General features: G+C 42.5%; 1 long non-coding RNA gene and 1 pseudogene across 1 annotated transcript; both read right to left on the bottom strand.

The window, feature by feature from the left end:
- Window positions 1–1,872: 1,872 nt before the first annotated feature.
- Window positions 1,873–2,429, bottom strand: LOC117191347. The gene is made up of 2 exons (XR_004474016.1): window positions 2,279–2,429; window positions 1,873–2,214 (listed from the first exon to the last, which is right to left on the bottom strand). It is a non-coding gene; the product is annotated as an uncharacterized LOC117191347 (long non-coding RNA).
- Window positions 2,430–8,519: 6,090 nt separating this feature from the next.
- On the bottom strand, window positions 8,520–13,014 carry LOC117191338 (annotated as a pseudogene).
- Window positions 13,015–14,468: the final 1,454 nt, after the last annotated feature.

The following is a 14,468-nucleotide window of genomic DNA, read 5'->3' as shown; positions in this document are numbered from 1 at the left end:
TGAGCTAATGTTGAAATATTATCAGGTAATATAAATCTTTTGTCATCCTTATAATTTAGACTTATCTTATTTACAATTTCAGTATAAATTTTACTACTTCTACTTCTACTTCTAATAACTCTCTGTTGTCCATAATAAGTTTTTTTATGCATTCAATATAATGAGTATGAGTTAATCGTTTCACTACTGACTTTTTTACGCTGTTATCATCTTTAACAATTAAATATGAGTATGCTTTCGCTTTTAATCCTGCAAACGACGCCATTATTTTTCCTGCATTTTCGTCTTTCATTAATCCAAGCTCTTTGTTATTAGCGAGATTGATACCGAATCTGTTTGAGGCTAGGTAATTGGATGTATCAAAGCGATTAGGATTGAATTTAATTAAATCATAAAAATCTTCTTCTGATGATATAATAAATGAATCTGTATCCATATAGAGTATTTTTGATGATGGACATTTTACAGAATGAAAAATGTAGAAATAGTCATACATTAACCATTTTGAAAGTTCTAGTACACTAACTCCAATGTATATGGGCTTATCATAAAAAATTCGGGACTAAGTTGATTCAATGGCAGCCAAATTATCTCCAAAGATTTCAACACTGTGGAAATTATGTCTTGCTTTGCGTTGTCTAAACCCTGCTGAGTTTTGTCTTGAATCATAATGCTTAACTAATGCAACCTCACGACGTTTTTCTACATTCTCCATTGTTTTACCGTAAACGGCATCAACCATTAATTTGTAAAAGTTTATCTCAAAGTCATTGCTAGCTAATTTTCTAAGAGATGTATTGAGGTCAATATAAGGTTTCAGCCAACAGGACTGATTAAATGATAAAACTCTAGATATTTTTTCTAAAATCATACCTTGCTCTATACATAACTGTAGCTGCTTCAATTGGATTATATAGTTCTTTTTATCACTTAAGTCAGCTATTAGTTTTGTCTGCTTTCCTCCTGGTGGAATCTTATTTTCGGGGCAAAAAGGTAAACTATTATGCTTATTATGAATATCATTAGGATATCGCATATCTACTTCTAAAATATATCCAACATCACTAGATGCCGATATGCTAAGAACGTTGAAAGATGAAATTTCATCGTTACTTAGAAATTTAAAATTAGAAAATGGAAGGGGTTGACTCATAGCCCATCCATATAAGTTGTTGGCGTCAATATATGAAAGGAAATTTATGGGTTCGGTAGGCTTAAATTTATTATTTAAATATTTGTTATTTGCTGTTGCAATCCGTTGAGTACATTGGGTCAACCATCCACGAACAGCAGTTTTTAAAAAATTATAAATGTCAGGATCACTAACAAGTTCTAATTCTACCCTTGTGTATTTTAACATTGCATCCCATGAAACTGAAGGAGCAGTAACATAATTAATGGGGTCTAACCTGTACACTCGGGAACAAAGACTCCTAAAATTCTCAAATACATCAGCAAGAATTAAAACATCGCTTTCCAAATATAATTTTAAATAATCTCTAATAGATTTGCAATTAAATGCGCTCCAAACCTTCTGAGCAAAGTTGTAGTCTTCAACACTACATTCCTCATCATTCAGTGAATTATAAAAATTATCTCGTGAAGGAAGCAGGGATTCATCAAATTTTTCAAAACTATCCAAATAATCATAGGGAAATACTCCCTTTCGTCGTAGCATATCAAATTTTTCACCTTGATATTTAGTTTTCAAAATTTTAAAATTCGCTATGTTCATATAACTAGCGAGCTTTTCTAAGCTTGAATTTAAAAATCTATTTGAATCTATATATCTAATTTTATATTGATGAAGATAAGATTCATCGAGCTTACAAATTTGAGTTAACGCAATATATATCTCTTTATTGCAAGGAATGGGTCTTAGTTCATCTTTTATTGACGTAACAAATAAATGTATATCATAACGAGACAAGTTATGAAAAACTACCGGGAAAAAGGGATCGCTTAATCTTAATGTCTGTTTACACAGCTTATGAATAGGACCTACATATTGTCCTGTAAACTGATCAAAGAATTTTTCTCGATCATCATCAGAAATTTGTTTCTCGCAGGCATAGCAATCACCGTGTTCCTGATAATCCTCATCCCAAATGTTAAACTGATAGATTGGTTTTTTATAGGACTTCCAGTACTTCTCATAAAGTCCATCGGTTTTCATCCTAAGTGCTTGACTAAATTTTTGGATACAATCCGGTCCTGAAATAACGAAATCATAATGTTTATGAGTTTATTGCCTTTGCTGGAATGTTAAAATATTTACCTTCGTATGTCCACATCTCATTTAGATGATCATTGTATTTATGTACAATATAAAATGATGCTGCACATGCTGTATGCCTCTGTGCCATAGTAGTTGATGATTTTGATGGATCATTAAGATTTATATGGTAATTTTTCAAAACTGCTTCGATGTCAGCATAAATTACTACTGGTGGAGATAGTTTTTTAGAAAAACTTTTGAATACAGTTTTGGTATTAGGTTCAGGATACAAAGCAGCAACTTTTCCACACTCTTTAGTGTCATGTATAGTATTTGTTGTACTTTAAAATTGCAAGCAGTTCTCGCAAAAATATGCAGTATTATGGGATTTACTATGTTGTGAGTAACATAATTTTCTCATGCACGTTATATATGCATAATGCATCATTTGCATATTATCACTATTAATTCCAAGCAAGTTTATGTGGTGAGTCCGAATTTTCTTAGTCCTCACTGTGGGTCCCACAACGTTTTTTCCATTCTCATCGACTTCATAAACATTGATGCTAATCCTCATTTGCTGATTCGAATCGGTTGATTCCTTTGCTTGTTATTGGAAACTCAATTCCGGAAAAATTTAATCTTACTCCTTCATAATAAATGATGTCTTGCCGTATGTTTCCGCATCGATAGGATGATGGTATTGTTAACTTATCTCGGGAAATTTTTTTTAATGCTGCTGTTTGATATATAGTTTTAAGGTGTTTTCCATAGGCTAATGATGCTAAAACACACCACTTGAAACAAAAATCATCGTCATTTTTAACATTTATGAGTGCATTTCGTGACTTAATTTTTTTGGGAGCTTGGATAAACCTGTTTGCAGCGATATGCTCTAGTTTTATCATGGTAAGTTCAAAATATTTAAAACACTTTATTGCCCAACCTGAATCCTTCTCCTGGAATTCACTGCTGAGAGTTATCAAATTTTCTATGGTATCATTTAGATGATCATCAATAAGCTCGTTTTCATATATTGGTTTGTATGGAGTAATGAAATGCTTCATTGTTTCTGTTAAGCTTTCATCATCAGTGTTTTTAACGTATAATCCATATACTTTTAAATTGTATTTTATGGATCTGTACTCACTCATGCAGTGACGCAATAAATTGATAATATCATTCTTGCAATCATGAAAAAACTCTTTTAAATCAATCTGTTCACTGTTATTTGAGTGAACACGATATGATTTTAAAGGAAATCGCAGGCAGATAGAGACCGAAACGAAAGGGAGAACAAAAAGGGAGATAAGAGAACGTCGTTCGTTACGTCTCTCACTCATACATGTCTGTCAATACATGCGTGCATTGCTAGAGATGGTCATTCTTCAACATATTCTACCTGAAATCCACTTATTCTTTTTGTGTAATCCTCACTTGGAAGAAACCTGTTTCAAACGAATCCTATGATTCTCTTGTAATAAGAAGAAGTGAAATTCAACCAATCAAAAGTAAAACAGAAAACATTTAAAATAAATAGTGGTTAAATGTGTTATATTTATTATATACATATGTATGTATATATTATTTTTAGAAAAATAAATAAAATATTCTTATTATATGAATATGTAATCGTATTATTAAAATTTAGCCTCAGCTAATTTTACCGCAGCAATTAAGTCATCATCATCTTCATCCCGAAGTAGTTCCTGGAGTTGAGATCTTTTATCATCATCCTGATTATCTACTAAATCGAAAATGTTGTCATCATCCGGGAAAATGTATGATGGATTATTAGGCGTTGCATTCCTTGGGTCATCGTCGTCATCATCCCATTTAATGTCACTTAACCAGGTCAAGTTGCTCTCGAGATAGGTTTGGGTCTTAATCCCAAAAATCAAGGACAGGTCTACGGAGCTCGGCTGAGAGTCCAGATTTATGGTTGATTCCGGTTGGGAATCGATAAAAATGATTTCGAGGTCATCCATCGTTGTTGAAAGATTACTAGTTTATATACTAGCTGTTAGCTGTGAGTAGTTATTATATAGGCACTTTGCTATGGGACAGTGTTAGGTACACAAAGGAGGAATATAAATTATAGAGAAAGTAGAAAGGTTCAAGGGCATCGAAACCGTTTTTCAGGAAACACTTAAAAAATACCTCTAAACTATCACATTAGATTCATTGCAAAGGGATGACCTACCTGTTTGAGGGTTGTTTGAATCGCAACACGGGACCAATCGTAAAAACAGGTTCATTGACAGTAAGAGGGAGGAGAGAGAATATAAATGAGTGAAGGATCGATTTGAGAGGATTTTACATGGTTGAGAAGGAGGATTGAGATCGAAGTTAGTTCACATTATCACCGATAGGTGGCGCCACCAAGTAGCAAATCACGTCACAAAGGCCTTAACTTTCCTGCATACTTCCACTGAGGAAAATGATATAAAAAGGCTCATCACCCAGATCTCATCCCAAAGACACTCTGAAGATTGGAAGATTGGAAGAACCCGAGTGGTTCACCCACGTTCTATCCAGCAAAATGTACAAAATCCAAACGGACCATGTTCATCCGCCTACGTATCGGCCATACAAAATGGTCTCATGAACACCTGTTAACCGGCAAAACCGCACAACGTTCGCCTTGTGGGGACACTCTCTCACCTTTTAGATATTTTGTACAAAATGGTCAAGGATAAGAAAAGAATTCTTTAAAGATAAAATGCCCTCAGCATTTCTTGAGCATACTAAACCTGAAAACATTAATTTAATTAAGCAATTTTTAGAAAAATGTAAATTAAACGAATATATCTAACAGGAGCAATTAAACAGCAGAGCTGAAGGCCCTATTAGCTAGTGCTCGAATAGTTTTTAAGCTAATATTTTATGTAAGCCTTAAATTTAATAAATAATATCATTTCAAAAATAAATAATATATTAAATCTAAATGCTGAAGATTTGTCTGGAATTGAACCAGTCACATATGAAAATATAATTAAATATAAATTTGCTCAGATTACTTCCTGTCACGTTGAAAAAAGTTTTTCCGCGTACAAAATAATTTTTGGAGAGAAACGTCAGTTTTACTTGTTTATTGCAATACCAATTATTTCGAATAACTTTTAAGCCTTTTAAGAAAATAGTTAATAAAATTTCAATACCTTAACTTCTAAATAGCATTTAAATTATTTTTTGATTTGATTAACATAGCAATTTGTTGTTAAATTTTTTGCATAATTTGCATATACTTTGCATATTTTGGCATATGCAAATTCTGAGGTCTAGTGATAATACACACTTGACAATTGTCAGATTTGATATATCTCCTTTCCTTACAAATTTCAGTAGGTGTGTTTCCCCTATGTTATGTAATGGTCGTTCTATGTATCCTTAGGAATCTATCTTAGAAATCACGACATGACCTTGGACAGATTTTCCCAGCGTAGGAATGATTCCAAAGGAGTCATGGCATCATCCAACAGTCGCCACATCATTAACAACAGCAGAAACTATATTCTAGGAGATGGAGGTAGCAGCGCCAGTAACCAACAGCATCAGCAGTCCCAAAACTCGGCGGCAGCAGCACCAGAAATCCCAGGCAACAGCTTCGATGACTCTGATTCGAATGCCTCCATCGCCTTGAATATGGCTGCCCCACCGGCTCCGCTGGAGCCGCTTTCACCTCTCTGGGGTGTGCCCGAGACGTAATCAATTCCTACCGCGCTAGAGATTATTCTGTCCACCCCCACAACGAGGGAGTTATGCAAAAAATTGCGCAAGAGGAATAAGGAGATGAAAAGCGATCATAAAAGGATCATCTGCGACGCAGTCATCAAACTCTACGCGAACTTGAAAATGAAGCAAACGAGTCGGGATTGCCGGAGTCACGGCCGGGAAGTACTGGAGCTCTTTCCTTGGTGTCCGCGTCACCAAGCCAGAGCAATATATACTCGGCAGCGTACCCTCCTGCGGTATGGGGCGAAGACTGAAGACTTGGAATGAAGCAGAAAAACCCAGAACCCATTCCCATAACATTCCTAAAACTTCAATAGATTCAAAATATAAAACAATAGAAATTATATGGCAAGTGGCATTCATGCTATACAATTATTTTACTGTTGAAGAAAACGAAATGGTTTAGTACAGGCTTTAGTATTCTAAAGTGAGTTCCATGCACACAGGCAACAGTTCGAGGCAATTTAAATGTAAGGTTATGTGCAGGCCGTGCCGCTTATGAGCATTGAGAAAGAGCCGTAAGTCCTATCATTTAATTCGCAAATGGTACATCTCGTCCGCTAGTTTCTATTTATAACGATAGTGTCGCAACTCGAAAAGGGGCATAGGAAAGAGTGATAGAGCTAACAGCTTAGATTGTCAACTTTCTCTGGTATTTCATCTTGTTCTTTGAGAGGGCCCGAGGGTTCTAGCTTGTTGAGGGGCTTGGCTTCGGTCTCTTCCCGTTTTGGCACTGGACCCGAGCATTCGTTTTCTTCATCAGCAGAAAAAACTTCAAAAACGAGTAATCGCGGTGGGAGGAGAAAAGCTTGAGTCATTCCGGCATTGGTTTTTCCAAGCTAGGACCGGCCATTGGCGCAGTGGATACTGCAAAAGAGGAACGACGCGTCGCCGTTTCAAAACCGGCCCGGATCGGCTTCGAGGTTGCAAAGACGCCGAGGCGTCGAGGAGATCGAGCGTCCGAGGGACGCCAAAAAGGGTCCAGAGGAGCAGACGAAGCAGCAGTGAAAAGTTTACAGGCCCAAGGTCACGGGCACCAACGACACACTATCGGGAGTTGAGTGGTTTTTGGGGGAAAAAAGAACTCAGTCATCTAGTTGGAGAGCGAGCCAAGGAAGGGCTATATAGCGTAGCCAGAGCGCAATCAAGAACAGTCCGAGATTTGGCGGGGTCTTTCGAGTGGCATCGCGAGTGATTTCATCGTCGGAAACAGTCCGATTGCGAAGTCCGAAGTCCGAAGGGAAAGACCATAGAAATCGGGAAGGCAGAAATCTGCAAAAAAATATGTGGTGTTGTGAAGTGTTCAATGTTAATTTAAATAATCTTTTTTTTTTAGTTTTTTTTTTGTGAAAAAGACATCGGCAGTCGGCAAGGGGCGGGCGTAAACGAGAAAAGAAAAGGGCCGAGAAAGTTTTTTTTTTATACCCGAGCGAAATGAGGCTCGAAAAATAAAAGTGGAGAGAGGAAATAGTGGAATTTGAGAGTGAGTTTTTTTTTGTGTGCTTCTATGTCACTCCCTATCGGAGTTCTCGTTCCAGGTCCGAGTCTCCTCCGGAAAGCACTTTCGTCCGTGGACATGCGGGTGAGTGTAAAAGAAAAACACAGAAAGACTCAACCCAAACAGTTTGACTCAAGTCCCACTGAAGACAGTAAAGAGGAGAGAGTCAAATAATGTATATACTTCCCCCTCACTGTTTCTGTTTCTTTCCCCCTTTTCGGTCTGGCCGTTGTTAGTCTTTATATATGAAATAATTGTTCGTTTTACTTATCATTATTATTAAGGCATTTTATTAATATTTTTGAAATTCCATCTCCTTAATCTTTTTTTATGCTTACTTTTTTTTTGGGTTAGGGTTAGTTTTAGTTTAGAAATTTTTTTCTTTAGATAGGAACGTAGAGTTGTCATTCCATAAAAATTGCGACCTAGGAATGGCCAAGGTAGGGAGGGTCAATCCGCCCTCAACGAGATCTAAGGCGAGGAAAAGCGTTCGGGGACAGGTCGGAGAAAGGGCCAATTATGTGTTCATGCAAATTTTAGGTCCTCCTTAACTATCGACGTAGCACGCACAAATTATAACTTCGTAATAATGAGGATAGGCATTAAGTGAGAGGAGGGCAAGATGACCACGCCAATCAACCGACGAGCATCCCAGCCGGGAATAGCTGCGTGCCACCTTCTCCCACTCCCCAACACCTGCCTAGTTCGTTACAACCGACATCGTCTAGCCATCATCTAATCGCAAGCGCCGCCGCTGTGACATCAATTCGATACGAATCGTTGGGAACATTGGAATGGGCTGTTGTCTTATCACTATTACACATATTAATTCAACTCAATTCAATTCAATTTCCAAATACCTATCGGAGTCGAGGTCGGAAGAATACGCTACGGGGACCTGACGGAGTTTCGTAATATTTTATATTATTATATTAATATATGAATTTTTTGTTTTCTATACTTTGACGTCAACTTGAAGTCGAGAGTGTGCGACCGAGTGTGCGGAAAGATACCATACCTAAATATCACCTAAAATTCCAAAGTGTGGGAAGGGATTGAGGCTGAGTGTTTCCATAAAAGCTAATTTTTATTAATACATGTTCATACTAAACTTATGTTCATAGTATGCATAAGTACAAAGAAGATCGCCTGCACGCAAGCTGTCATTATAGTTAGATTCAAGGAAAATTAAATTAATAAGTTAATTGGATTTGCTTGAATATGACGACAATGGTATCCAATCTCATTGATGATCACAACGACTTTCTGTGAGAAGTTTCCTTTGTCTCGTTCTCCAACGCGCGGGTCGAGTACCTTTGGTTGGGTATACACGTACACGTACATATCACTTAAGTCTGAGTCTGGTACATCGTACATCGACCTGCTTTGAGAACTACTACATCTTAGCATGACTCCTTATTGCAGTCGACAAAGTTACTAAACTCCGTGGCATTTGGCGGGCCCTCGCTGTACAGATAGGTGACGGGCCAGAGGCGGGCGGGGGCAAAATCGCTAAGACTTTGCAATCCCCCAGGACGAGGTGGATGCTGGCTGTATTCGCTGCTTGCCGCTGTCGCAGGCTGCGAGTGAGAGTGTTGGTGTGAGTGTGGCTGGTGCTTCTGCTTTTGCTGCTCCTTGGGACTGGCCAGACCAAGGTGGGAGTGCGTCGGCTGTGTTCCGTTCTTGCCGGGATAGTACCGATCGCTGCACTTGCGCCACTGATCAGACTCGTCGCCCACAAAACACCTGGAAGGTATAGAATAAAGCGAGAAGGCCGACAGTGGGAGGGAGGAAGAGCGAGATGGACGCCCCTTACTTACCAGGGGTAATCGAAGCCCTTGCTGTAGCCACACGGATGATCCGCCTTGCAACAGTAGTCCCAGGAGCCAACCTCAGAGCCGTCCGTCTCGCAGGAGTAAAATCCCGTGATCAGATTTTTCTCGCAGGGACTGCTGCGTCGACAGGGTTTGCCGGATACCGTGTAATGACGCCAGGCCACATCGCCTTTTGCGAATGAGAAGTGCATTTAGAAAAGCCATGGATATGGAAATGGACATAGGGAGTGGGAATTGGCATGCAAGCTGCTGGTTAGTATTCGGGGAAGAGTTGCGTGGTATTTGGATTCGTCTTTTCTGTTGATTGGTAGGTTGATGCAATGATGGATTGGTTGGTTTGTGTTATGTCAGGTTCCAACTGTACATGCTAGTAATCGTTATACACAAAGCATTCTCCGCTACAAGCTAATTTACAGATACATTACTAGGTCTAACTTGGGCTATACAGACTATTTCCCTTGGAACAGCAGCTGGATCTGGAGCCCGCTCGGGTTATTTACAGAGTGGGGGAGGTGCAACAGGTTAATAGCTTTAGTTTACCAGGTTCCCGGAAGATGTCCATTCGTCGATCGTTGTTCACTCGCGATCCGCCAATCGTGTTCACCTTGTCACGACAGGTCCAGTCGAAGGGATTCCAGGCAAAGAGCCAGAAGTCCCGCTCCTTGGTGTGTGTGTAGTGAACATCGAGCTTGAGCTCAGTTTGGTCGAGGTCAGAGAGTTCGCAGTTATGGGAGCTAGCATGCGAGCTGGGAGGGTTGAAAGAGGTTTTACTGTATACGGATCTACATTCGGCCTCCACTCTACTTACCCGTAACTAAAGGCAAAGCATTTGAATGGAGTAGTCTCCCTGAATCGTATGCACTCCTTCTTGCAGGCCATCTCCGAAGGTACTGATATCAGCTTCTTGATGGCTGGTGTGAGGAGCCTGGCGGGGGAGCCATAGCCCAGATAGCACACTGCGATGGGAGAGGTTTCTTTAAAAGGTGGATCTTTCTTGGGATCGACTCTACTACTCACGTTTCTTGTGCATCTCGTCTACGATGGGCTGAATCTCACATCCGTGTCCGTAGCTGGCGCGCTCGAAGATGTCGACGGCCGCATCCAGGATGAGGTGCCGCTCCTTGTCCATGTCCCGCACGGGCCAGTCACTTAGCTGGCAATTGTCAATGATGCCCGTGTGCCTCTGTTGGCCATAGCGGTACGCAAAAGCGCGACAGGTGAATTTGGTGGAACGAATGCATTCCATTTCGCACTCCCCCACGGATCTCACGGTGAGGGAGTCGCGAACAATGGACTTGAAGAACCGCGTGGCGTCGATGGCCCGGAAGAAACACTCTGCAAAGATCATCAATACGCTGATCATTAGTCATGTCATCTAGGCCTTTCCGCAAACTTACGCGCATTTCGCGGATCGGAGAGCGCCGTGTTGGGGCACCGCTGTCGTGGCGACGGAGCGGCTGTCTGCAGACATCCATATCGTCCGACATGGAGTATATGTCATAGTCTCGATCCGGCTCAATGTCCACGTAGTAATCCAGCATGTTGACTGTCCTGTCGCAGAGCATGCAATTGTCCCTGCCCGCCTGGTTGTACCGGTAGCTGAAAGTGTGGCAGCTAAAGCTAGGCCGCTGGTCCGAGCACAGGCGCTCGCACTCCGTCAATAATGGCACATTGTATGCGTGCCTTATGGCCGTTTTATGCAGTCGGAAGCCTTCGCTGGTCTTCGCCGAGCATTCTGATGGAGGGGCGAAGAATGTTCATGCACTTGTCAATCGGTGGGAGGACTCCACCTCCACCTTCACTTTCGCTTTTACTTACCATCCGGCCCGTGGCGTGGTGTCCACTGTTGTCTGTAATCGTTGCGCCGCTTTGGATAGTCGTCCTCGTAGCTGGAGCCCGGGTAACCCAGCACGGAGTTGGACTCGCGATGCGGTGCCCCCAGCTGGAAGTAGTTGAAGTCATGGTCCTTTCGTCGCTGCGACTCACTCAGACCCCAGTAGGAGGTGTGCTTACTATTGCTGTTGCTGCCACCGTATCTGCCGCCATAGTTACCCCAGTTTTCCTCGCCCCCGATCAGATACGGAACAAACTTATTGGGCTTCTTGTATGGGCTAGGACCTGCACTAGATCCATCGCGATCGAGATAATTATGGATAGGACGGCTTGGCTCATGCGCTCGATATGGAGAGAAGTCAGGGCCCGGCCGATAGGGCGGTCGGTACTTGTCGACTCGATCTGTTTCGGGTCTTGGTGGCTTGTACGCAGAACCATCATATCCAGAATTGCTCGGTAACGTTTCCCATCGATCTGGTCGAACTGGACTATAGCGAGGGGGATCATGACGATCTGCATAAGAGTGATCGCTTCCGTAGCTGCTGGGTGGTGTGTGTCCAAAATAGTCGGAGCTGGCGGATCCAGACCCATGTGAGGAGAACTCATAGGAAGAGGAGGACGACGACGACGATGACGAAGAAGCGGAGTGCAAGCCATGGTAATCAGAGGAGAAAGGTCGGTGCTCATAGGAGCTGCTCAGCGCCCTCGGCGGACCCGGCGGCCCCGGCGGACTCAACGGCTCTCGATAATGGTCAATAGCTGAGGTACTTGGGGGTGGTGGCCGAAAATGATTCCTATCCCTGTCGCGGTCTCGATCGCGATCACCATATCCGCTGCCGCTACTGCTGGGTCCTGGACCAATGCTTGGCTTCAAGTAAATGGTATTGCTACTCAAGGGACCCTTTGAGCAGTCCTGGCAAGCGTTGCGCCGACAACTAGACGGCGCATTGCGATCCCTAGTAATCGTAGTCCGGATGCCGCAGCAGATTCGAGTCCCGCCGATTAGCACTGGAGTAGAGATCAATCTGCGACAAGGGCATCTCGATCAACTCGCAATCGCCCTGGCCATGCCCGGAGGGGTCCAGCCTGTAGTTGAAGCCCTCGAACATAAATCTTCTCTCATGGCCGCACTCCTGCATGCATTCTCTACCCGCTCGCAGGAGATGGAGCGACGCACCCAGTGGGGCGCTATCCGCTTCCCAGCTAAGACTCGACGGAAGCAGGCTGCAATGGAAATAAAGTTCGAGTTGGAGTTGAAGATGGAGGCGGAGGTGGAGGTGGATGTGGAGATGCTGAGGCTCTTTACGCAACTGCGAGTAAGAAAAACTGTTTAACGCTGAAAGTCAGTGAAGCGCGGACAGAACCCAAGATCGGGGCTGGGAGTGGGTTGCTTGCTTCATGTTTCTGATGTTTCTGTTTCGGGCCATGTTTTTCTTTTTGGCGGCACCGGCACATCCGCTGCCGCTTCAGTAAATTATGTTCGATTCATGTTCGGTGCCACGGCGGACACAACTCCCATGTATATCATCAGCCTTCGCCACAGATTATCTTCGAGAAAAAAAAGACAACAGCCACTACGTCTCCACGAAAAAGAACCCAGGCCCACGATGGAAATTATGCAAATTACTTTAATACGCACCACAACTCCCCAAAATAAAATTATACCTCAAGTGGAATGACCGAGTGGGCGAAGTGGCTAACCTCCCGACCTTACCTTTGGCATCCTCCACAATGATAATTGTGCTGCTCAGGTCGCTGTGCCTGGTGGGACTCACAAATTTGGCTTCGCTGTCGTCGACATACAGCAGAAACAAGAACAGAATCAGACTTAGACTCAGACCCGGAGTCGGTGGCACTCGATCCAGTCTGGGTGACCTCATTTTAGGGAAGACAGATTCCAATGAAGCCTCGAAAATTGAAAACTGAATTTATAATTTGGCTCGCTTCTGCGTCGCTCACTGATGACTGATTACGTAATTAGTAACTGGCGTTCTGGGCCAATTAATTTCTGTGCAATGTCAAATGATTAGAACAATGAACGAGAGCGAGAGCACGGTGGCAGGCCGCCTGCTATCATGACCTCTAGCTAGCATGCAGGACACGGCGGATACACGAGAACGATTTCGGGGCCCGGCCCAGAACGACACGCGGCAACGGTGATTCTAATCGCGAATGAACAGCGGCTGTGGTCAAGCTTGCGGTTTTATACGAGTGCCGAGCTGAGCTTTTCGCTCCGCTAAACTCTCTTGATCTCTGTCGCTCCGCTCTCAGTTAAAGTTTCGCATTTTCATAGGGATTCTTCACCCCTCCTCTCCGCATGCCGTGCTCCATTGTGGGTGAGTATCGTCTGAAGCCTTGAGTCTAGTTTAATGAGAGTTTTTTTGGAAAAAGATTGCTTATCTGCAGCGATGGTTCAGATGAAAATACGAGGGTACAGATCGCATGAATGAGATTTGCCCTGGGCAGATCTGCCATCAGATGCGATGGATGAGACGAGATCCAAAATGCAGCCAAGCGTTTCCAGTTGGACCCACACCCCAGTCAAGGATGCCATAATACTCGTACTTACTCGTCCTACATTATTATATTACATTTTAGTAAACTACCTTAACTGTTACTTGGTTAATGGTTAAGTATAGAAAGAGTTAAAGCAGTTCAAGGATGTGAATATTTCGATCAGTTAAGTGCCCTGCCATATACGAACTATATTCGCCACTTGGGTCCTTTGGTGTCTTAAACGATTTTCAAACCTATTTCCCAGAGCAAAGCTGAACGTATGGTTTTCTCTAGTTTTGAGCGAGACCTGCTTACAGACAACACTCCATTCCTTCAATCATTTTAGATGCCATATGCATAGAATATGCAGGTACATATGATATGCATGCAGAAGCTCAGGTACAAGAGGTATAAGAGAGCTTGAGCGCATTTCCGTTTCTGAATCAATGTCACTACTGGCTACTGGTATACACCACGAGTGGGGGGTTCTGTGTTTTTGTTCTGTGGCATACAATGAATGCCAGGGGAGCTGCATCGCCATTCAAGTGCATGCATAGTGCAATTCTCTTCTGGTGTGCTGCTGTTGCACAACTCCGTGGCATGGCCTGGCATAGCCGAAAAAAAAGGCGCTGATGTGTAGGAGCATTGCTTCCGCCTCCGAGCAAACCAAATTGTGCTGTGCTCCAATCTTCAAGTGTGAATTACGATCTGTCCCACGATCTGTTAGTGAACTAACTAACTAACCAACAAAACAAACGAACACGCCACCTAAGAAACAGCAATTAACCATGTTAACGTCATCAAGTTTGCCATTTGAACTTGGATTCGTTTGGCACTTGGCATATGGTTATGT

This window comes from Drosophila miranda (assembly GCF_003369915.1).
Source record: "Drosophila miranda strain MSH22 chromosome Y unlocalized genomic scaffold, D.miranda_PacBio2.1 Contig_Y1_pilon, whole genome shotgun sequence".
Taxonomy (NCBI): Eukaryota; Metazoa; Arthropoda; class Insecta; order Diptera; family Drosophilidae; genus Drosophila; species Drosophila miranda.
The sequence above is the reverse complement of the archived record's forward strand: the minus strand, read 5'-3'. Positions and strand labels throughout refer to the sequence as shown.